Source organism: Oenanthe melanoleuca, chromosome 2, assembly GCF_029582105.1.
Source record: "Oenanthe melanoleuca isolate GR-GAL-2019-014 chromosome 2, OMel1.0, whole genome shotgun sequence".
Classification (NCBI taxonomy): domain Eukaryota; kingdom Metazoa; phylum Chordata; class Aves; order Passeriformes; family Muscicapidae; genus Oenanthe; species Oenanthe melanoleuca.
In genome coordinates, this window is record NC_079335.1 from 32,393,825 (window position 1) to 32,402,825 (window position 9,001).

The following is a 9,001-nucleotide window of genomic DNA, read 5'->3' on the forward strand; positions in this document are numbered from 1 at the left end:
CAGACTTGATTCATGCTTGTAAATTCATCCCATTTTATGTATTTACACACAGATTTTCTCCCCACTTTTCCCCCAAACATACCATATAAAACACAAGGAATGGTTCATAAAATCTGATCTCAAATCTGCAAAAGTTGCAACGTATCAGGATAAGGCTGCTGCTTAAGGTAGAAAAAGAACTGGTAGCTGGGATTAGTAGGTGGTCACCTGTGGATCAACTCTGGAGGAAGATTTGGGGTACTCTCAATGTATTTTAGCACTACAAACAGAAAGAAATTTGAATGGTGACCCTCAAGAATTCCACACCTCAGTCTAGATTGTGAATCAGCCTGGATGAAAAGGGCTTTCAAGAAATGGCAAGAAGAGCAAGCATCCCCTGACATGACATTCTACATAGTGGGTTAAAATCACTTCAGGCAAAAGCAAGCCTTGAGTGTGCTGCTTTGGGAGCTGCAGCTACCTGTATTCCAAATCCCATTCAGGTGTATTCCAACATGTGGAAATGACAACTGCAACTCTTGCTCTCCATGGACAGGCTTGCTCTTGAAATTCTTTAAAAGATAGGAGATCTTGGACAGCAATTTTTCATGCAATCTGGATGAAGAAAAAAAGAAGGATCAGAGAGAAGCAGCAAAACCAAAATTATTTCAGGTAGAGACACCATTTGAAGCACTGAAATTGCCTGCCCCATTTGAAACATTGAAATAGTCCTGCCACAGTACCTGTGTAGCTGGTGTGGAGAACTGAATTTCAAATGGATTGAAAACTGTGGAAAACACATCTCACTCTCAAACACTCCCCAGTCTATCTGGAAGGCCAAGTGACTTGGCCCACAGCACAGCAGTGTATGAAAAAGCCTGCACCATTGGAAGCACAAATGCTCTCCTGGTTCAGCATAAAGCACTAGGAAGCAAAACCATCAGGCAAAGACCACAGGTGTTCACAGGCACATAAATTCAATGAAAATTTCCCAGAGGTTGAATTTAATTGGCAATCACAGCATTGTTTTGTCAGGTCTAATAGAGACTCACCACGCTAAAATTCTAAATGCAATGGTACAGCAAAATAATAATTAAAAAAAATATGTGGTCAGGAAAAGCATCACCAAAAACCTCACAAGGAAATATATCTGGCATAAAAGTCCTAAAACAAACACTTTGCCAAATACTTGTTGGCAAGGACAAGTTTTCATTTAAGTTTGCAAAATGACAAAAAAATTTCTAGAACCTATTATTTGTATCTTTGTTTTCTGTGAAAACTTTACCTGTATGAAAGGTACCATGCTTTTTCTTTATTATCTTTTGAAACTGGTGAAGTTAACATTTTTTTCTATGCTGAAATTATCCTGAAACATACTCTGCACCAGAAGTACTGTGGATGAAAAGTAAGCATAAAGAGTTTAATATCACGAACATCACAAAATGATAATTAATTTATATAAAATGCCATAATAAATGCACATTGTAAGATTGTAGTGTTGTGGTAAATACACTTCTTTAAAAATTAACACTCATGCAGCAGATTATCTTTTTTTTCTGTATTCTTTAAATGTTCTGACTTCAAATTTCAAAATGCTTTTCTATGTCAATGACAATCTTAATAAACTACAATTAGTTCCACAAGGCACTTTCTGATGCACAAGCCCCTGGCTTGATTGCGGTGAATGGTGGGTATTTCCTGTGTTTAAGTCCACATATGGATTGAGTAAGGCAGTGGCAGAGAGACTACTGTTTTCCTTCACTACATCTTCATTTCTTTTTCAGAGGGTAAGCCTTTTTTGTTTTTCCTGGCTCTGTTGTCAAAACATTGACCAGAGTTTTGGCTCATGGTATTGGAATACGAGGCCAAAACAATCCTCTGAAAACCAGTGTGGCAAAATGTATTTTAAATCTATACATTCACCATTCAACCATGGGAGTAACCACACCCACTGCCCCACTCTGTGGTTTAAAAACAACATAGGTTTGCCCCCAGAACAGTTTGATTTATTTGACAAGCTTTTTCAAGCTGGGTATATCAACATTTAAACTGTTCTGAGGCTTGGCTTCCTACATCACATGTACAGCATGTATTAAAACACACTCTAATCATTTTCTGCCTCTATTAAACTAGACAAGGTGAATGCATTGTGCATTCTACAAGATTTCTTTGAAAACCTGTCAGTCTCTCCAAAGACAGATAAGCTACAGTGATTTTTTTTTTCTCTGAAACTTATAACTGGGACCTTTTAAATATTATCTTTATTGCATCCCTTTCTTTGGAAAATACATTGTTATGATGAATATGTAGACCTAATTCCTGTTTCTGACATACTAAAGTCCAATGCAAAACAGTAAAAGATGACTCATTATAGAGACTTCTTCATAAAAAGCAGCAGAATGCACAAGCACACTGTGAGAATGCAAAATATTTCCTGCATTATTAGAGCAACTCTCTTTCCTCGGGGGTAACAAGAAATACAAACAAAAACTTGGATGTAAAAATGAAATCAGGACAAGACCAATTTTGCACACATGATTGGGAAAATTGAAGTACAGCAATGGTGTGTGGTAGATTAAATAATCTATCCAAACAGAATCTAATATTCTGAGTACTGGGGCGTAATTCCCCTGAACCAGAATTCCGGTATAATTTACTCCCAGGTTTTTTGTTCGGTTTTTTGTTCTGTTTTTTGTGGTGGGTACCACACCACTGAGACTGGCCTCTGTTGGTGCTGCATGCAGTCACATAGAGCAATATATTCATAGACATCCAACAATAAGCCTAAATTTAAGGTAAAGCGGTGGCTCTACCTTGAACCACCTTTAAATGACCCGTGTGACACTGGAACAAAATTTAAATCTCCTGCCCGGATTTACTCCCAAGGGAACGGCAGGAACGAAAGGGGAGGCCAGGAAGCGCCTCTCGCCTTTAAATCAAACATAAACTTCGCAGCCAAACCTGTTGCACTTGTGCGTGCTGCAGAGAGCTTTACAAGGCTGGCGGGGGATGCGGGAGCGTGTGGATGGCGCAGCCACACGTGTTAGGGCTGCTCGCTTCCTCCCTGGCTGCGCCCGAATCGAGCCAAAGGCGAGGGCTGCCGGCCCGGGGGGAGGGCGCTCGGCTGGATTGGCCGCTGCTGGTGGATGGCTCTCCGCCCCCGGGGGCCACCGTGGCCCCAGCCCCGGCCCCGGCACACTCGGGGCCCCGGAGCGGCGCTGGGACCCGGCCGGGCTCCGTGCCGCCCGGGGATGCTCGCTCATCCCGGGAAACTCCCTGCGCCTGCAGCGGAGCCCCGACGGCTTTCCCCAGCGAAACCGTAAAACCCCAGCGCCGGATTTTGGTGCATTAAAACAGAGACCTAAAGGGAGAAAAGGAAAAAAAAAAAAAATAAATAAGCGGCGTTTCAACAAACCCCATAAACTCTAGATACGAGAGCTAGAAGGAGGAGAAATGGGAAAGGACGAAAACCTGGAAATATCAGCGGGACCAGCAAATAGCTTACTTTTCACTCCAGACACCATAACTTGTTTTACGATTAGTGATCTGTTTAAAGATTTGTCCTGGAAGTACTCGATATTGGGTTACAAAAGGTTACGTTAATTGCATTAAGCCATAATGACCCATGAAGCACTGCAAAGGCTTAGAGAAATCACTCTTCTTCCTTAAAAAAATAAGTGTAATAATAAAATAAAATAAAATAAAATAAAATAAAATAAAATAAAATAAAATAAAATAAAATAAAATAAAATAAAATAAAATAAATAAAATGGAGCACGGCAGGGCAAAGGGGCGGGACTCCCGGCGCAGGCAGCGCCCCAGTCCCGGCGGGTTCCAGCCCCTGCCAGGAGCCCTCCAGGGTGCCCTCGCCCCCCGCCCGGCACTGCCCGGGTTCAGCCGCCTCCGTTATGGTCCGGAATTAAATGTGTCTACTAATAATCTATAGTCTCGCTCGCCGGGGCAGAGCAGACAAACAAAATCGTCATTCCAAATGAAAAGAAAACACTATTTCTTAGAAGTGTTTAGGAGCGTGCACAGCGGGGCATATTTTCTTTCTTACTGGCAAGAGTTTGTAACTGGATCCCTTAACATTACTGAGAACATGAAAACATGAAACAAAAGTATTGATCCAAGAATTCGCCGAAGAAAAGTATCCAAATACACACTGGTTTATTTGAATTTTTTTTTTTAAGGTTACATCAGATGTTTACGGGGGATGTCCAAGCTTGAGATACAGCCCCTGGCTGCCCCATTCAAACATACGTAGAGGAAAGTGTCATTTGTGTTGTTAAATTTACATTACGTTCACTTTAATTGCATCAGCTGCTAGATAGGTCTAGGAATAATGGCATTTAAGAGGAAAATAGCAATCATCTTCAGAAGACTGCAGCATAATGGAGGAACCTAATTAATTTAACTTTGCAGTCTTCCATAATGGCTGCACTTTATCATTTCCACAGATGGAGCTTGAAGGAATTAACAATGCTGTTTATCCCAGCAGACCTCTCTGACTGTGGTTAGCCAATGGCGGATTTCCCACTTAAAGATGCATTTCTTCACTTGAGGGAAACCAACCCGAGCCCTGGCAATAGCTGTTGAAACTTGCTATTACTGTATGCGTGTGGGATATTGAAAACCTGAGAAAATGCACCATATGTGTCTCTTTATGGGCTCATCAAGTGACGCTGGGAGAAGACAGTGTTTCCTTGCTTACCAGAGCCAAGGTTTTTCCAGTACCATTTTTGGTTCCTCTTCCTTTATTTTCCCCTTCACTGTATTTTTTTTTCTTTACAATGTATCCTGCGAATCTATTTTTTTTTTTTCGTTTAAAAAGTCAGTATGTGTCTGTTTCTAGATGCGTAGAATTCAACCCCTCTCCTAGATGATTTGCATTGTTTACAGACTTCTCATGCCTGGGAAACCTGAGTAGACTTGAGGTAAGCACTCCTCCACACACAAAACACAGTAAAACCCGGATTATTTTAACAAGTTGATCGTTTATTATTTCAGGAAACAATGCATTTTCCACGCTGCCATACTCTAGGGTGCAATGCACACGCCCTCGCACCCTCCAGTCACCCGTGGGTGTCAGAGGAGAATCGGGAGGGATGCGCCGTGATACCAACTCAGGGTTGAACCACAGCACTTAAATGAGTAGTTTAAATAAGTGACACCATTACCCTCATAGCTGGGCTATTAAAAGGTGTTGTTTGGCACCTTTGAGAGGAGTATTTGTTACCCCAGCAGCAAGGACCTGGGGAGTCCAGCCACAGCAGTGAAGCAGTGAACCAGATGAGCACATCGTCGACACGGTTGTCTCTTTCCGCTCCTGTACAAAGAGAAATATTTTGCGGGGGCTCGGAGACACGGATGGTTCTGTGTTCTATGTGCTTATGTGTTCGAGGAGGGTCTTAAACTGTATTACTGTATTGCTTCTTTTTTATTTTATTTTATTTTTTTTTTTAAGGTTTATTGGCATCCGGAGTTGCTGTTGATTTGGGGGAGGGGGTCAGACGGGGCGGAAAAGGGCGGGTTTGCGCACTTACAAGTGCTTGGAAAACAAAACGCCCATCCTTGAACTTAGACCTTACCACTGCCCAAAATGACAATCTGGTACCGTTCCTACACCCCGGCAGAGAAAGCTTCTTTTCTATCCCTCGTTTGTATGCAGGAGCGTCCAATAGAAACCAGCTTATGCACAGAAAAATACGGGTCTGCTGGTAAAATTCGTACAGCTTTCAGTTGCTATAAAATAAAAGTGAATGGCAGCCAAGGAGCCATGTGGACTGCTTGTGCAGTGTTATTTAGGAAGGTAAATTTGGATCCAAACCTGTATTTGTTAATCTGGCAGGTATCTCCACTCCAGCCAGTGGAGTGACAATGAGTATCTAAGTCATACTGTTACTTCTCTGCTTGTCAGAATAAGTCTCCGGCTAGTGAGAGCTTGGAGGGGAGAAGCGCCTGCCTTTCTCGGGAGCCAGGAGTGCACGGGGGCTCCGGTCCCAGGCTCCGTCGGGCAGGTCCGGCGGGGAGAGCGCCGCAAACCGAGCCGGTGACGCGCCGTGACGCAAGCCCAGCTAACCACGGGACAGTGATGCCGCTTCGCTGACCGGCTTGAAGTCCTGGCCATTTGCCATCTGAAAACAACCTGGCACATCCATGTGTCTATACTTCCACGGGGAAGAGGGAAAAAATTACAAAGGAGTATAAGGAAGAACGGGTACAGAAAGTAGCACAGGGGATCTCAGGCTCCGGCTGGCACGTAGCTTAAGTCTGAGAGAGGTGGGGGGGAAGCCTGAAGTGCAACTGCGTGGAAATCAGTTACACAAGAAGAAGAAAACAACCAACCGACAAACAAACAGCAGCCAAAACTAGGGGTTAAAATGAGAGTAGCCGCGGCCGCACGGTGAACCCGCAGAGGCGGCCCCTGCGAGCCGCACCTGCTCTGCCCGCGGACTCCCCGCACAGACCCGCCGGGCCCGTGGGTGTCCATAGGGTCCCGTGGGTGCGCACAGGGTCCCGTGGGTACCCACAGGCTGTCGGTGCCCCTGAGGCGCTGGAGAGCCGAGGGGGATGCTCTAAGGTCGCTCGGGGCAGGGGTGGGTGTGCTGCCGGTGTAAGTGATTCGGTCGCTGCGGGTGGTTAAGTTCTGCTTATGATGTAGGATAACGCCGTGACGCTCTGCAGATCCCGTCCGCGTTCCAGCCCCTTCCTTACTCTGTAGTCACATATTCCCAGCGATACTGATTTCACTGAAAATAAAGTTGTTGGGTTTTTTTTAAACTGGCAAAGTGTAGCTGCTGAAAAGGTAGAACACAGATCCCAGCGGGAAGCCTTCCCGCATGCTGCGGGATCCCACTGTCCTCTTGGAGGTGCGGGAGGCCCCCGCCGTCCCGCACACAGCGGTGGGCGGGAGAGCAGCGGCCGCTCCTCCCCTCGGCTCGGGGAGAACCGCCTGGGAACCCAGCAGGGCTTTCCTGTTTGCCCGGCCCCAGCGGCCCCCGCTGGTGCTGCCTCTGGTGCCGGCGCCCCAGGGAGGGGAGCCGAGGAGCGGGAGCACGGGGAGATTGTGGCGGCTATGGTCAGCCAGGAGATGGGAAGGCTGTAAGGCCAGCTGCTCTGCGGCTGGGACCTGGGCCGTTCTTGTCCTGCTCAGCCAGGAACAGAGCTGCTGTGCGGAGGCAGCAGCATCCTCCCCCTTCCTTGCCTGAACAGTCGGAGGCCAAGCCTCCCTGGCGTTCCCGCAGAGCTGACCTGCAGCTGGGTCAGCAGGGCCGGAGCAGAAGCTGTGACGCTCACATCCCCCCGATGTCACATCACCCCGCCTTCCTCACTCATCACCCCGCGGCTCAGGCTCCCCTCGCTCCGCTCACAGCGCCAGCCACCCGTGCAGAGCGGCCGGGCCGGGGCAGGGCTGGGCCGGCCCCAGGTAGGGCGCGGAGCAGGGCGGCTGCCGCGGGCGGGGAGTGCTCCGTCCGGAGCTCGAAACGGGGAGATCACCTAAATCTTAAAATCTCCTATGAAAATTAATAAAAACACACGAAATCCTAGACAGTCCAGAGCAACTGATTTTTATCTACCGTTTTACGCGCTTCATTATCCACCTAAATATAACCACCGTGATTTAATGTAGTTCACGGAGACCACAGGCATTTTTGGCTTCCCTCAGCCTTTTTATTCTAGCGCTGGCGCTGGCCTGACTTGTCTTCTCTCAACATTTGACTGTATCTGGGGATTGCGATAAGACCGAGGAGGAAGAAACAGATTGCATTCGATGTGTTTGTTTCGCTATCACTTCAAATTTGGAGAGCCCAAACCGCTTCAAACCCAGTTTTTCAGTACTGGCCCCTGTGCCTTCGTTTTCTGTCACCGTTATGTCCCAGCGAAGAGTTTCTCTGGAAGCTGGAGACCCCCGTCGGGCTTGCTGGAGGCGGGGGTTGGCTTTAATCAGCGTAGTCAGAGAACCAGAATCAGGTGTGGATTTGTTTCAGGGCATATTTGCATCAATCAGTATTTTCGTAACAATCTTGTCAACAGTTTTAATTCAAAGCGTATGCTAAAGCCGAAGAAACTGAGCCCTACAAGAGAGAGATTATTTTTAGAAAATATTGTTAAATAAATTGGCATAGATAAAATATTCTGATGTTACTAGGGGCTAATATTATTTTCTTAGCTTTATCGAGATGGCTTGATGCTATGTGTCAGGGCGGTCTGTAATTTTGGCGAGCTTCGACCTGCCAATCCAGAGGAGCGCACCTTCTCCTCCTGAACTCTTCCCTGTCCTGTGCCAGGCGCAGACAGAACCCTTTGCCCAGCGCCGGCGGTGCGAGCGCTGAGGCTCTGCCAGCGGGGTCACAGCGCGGCCCTTGCGCGCCTCGGGGCGCTGCGCTCCGCCCCGCATCCCTTCCCTCACCGCGCCCTCCCGGCAGCGCCCCGCGGGGACCCGCGGCGTCACCCCGACGACGCTGCGGGCAGAGAGGGGTGGGAGCTCTCATCGGCTGCCCGGCCTTGCGCGGCAGGCGGCGGAGAGATTTGTACGCGGGTGTGCGGGGGCAGCCGACGCCAGGCGCGGCTCCCGGCGGGGCTCATCTCCCGCGGAGCCAGGGCCGGCTCAGCCACCCACCGCCCCTCTCGGGAGGTTAAACTCACCGGATTAAAGGCTAACCCGACGGAGAAGCACTCCTACCTGCGCTGTATTTTTAGCTGAGCTATTTGCAGGGCTGGGGCCCGGCTGCGCGGGAGCGCTGCGTGCGTCTGGCCGGCTCTTTTCGCTCCCGCTCTCCGGCATCCCCAGCTCACTTTTCACATCAAATAGGCCATTAACTTTTGATCCTGCCTGTTACATTCCAGGTTTTCCAGGGATGTTTCCTGTACACCGAGACCTCCCCCCCCATCCCGCCTCGCTCCCACTTCTGTCCCACTTCGCATTTAAACACAAGCCGGTAGATCTGAATTTCTGTCGAAAATGTGATTTTGAACATATGCACTTATTCGTCTCCTCGCGCTTGGCCTCACTCCGAAG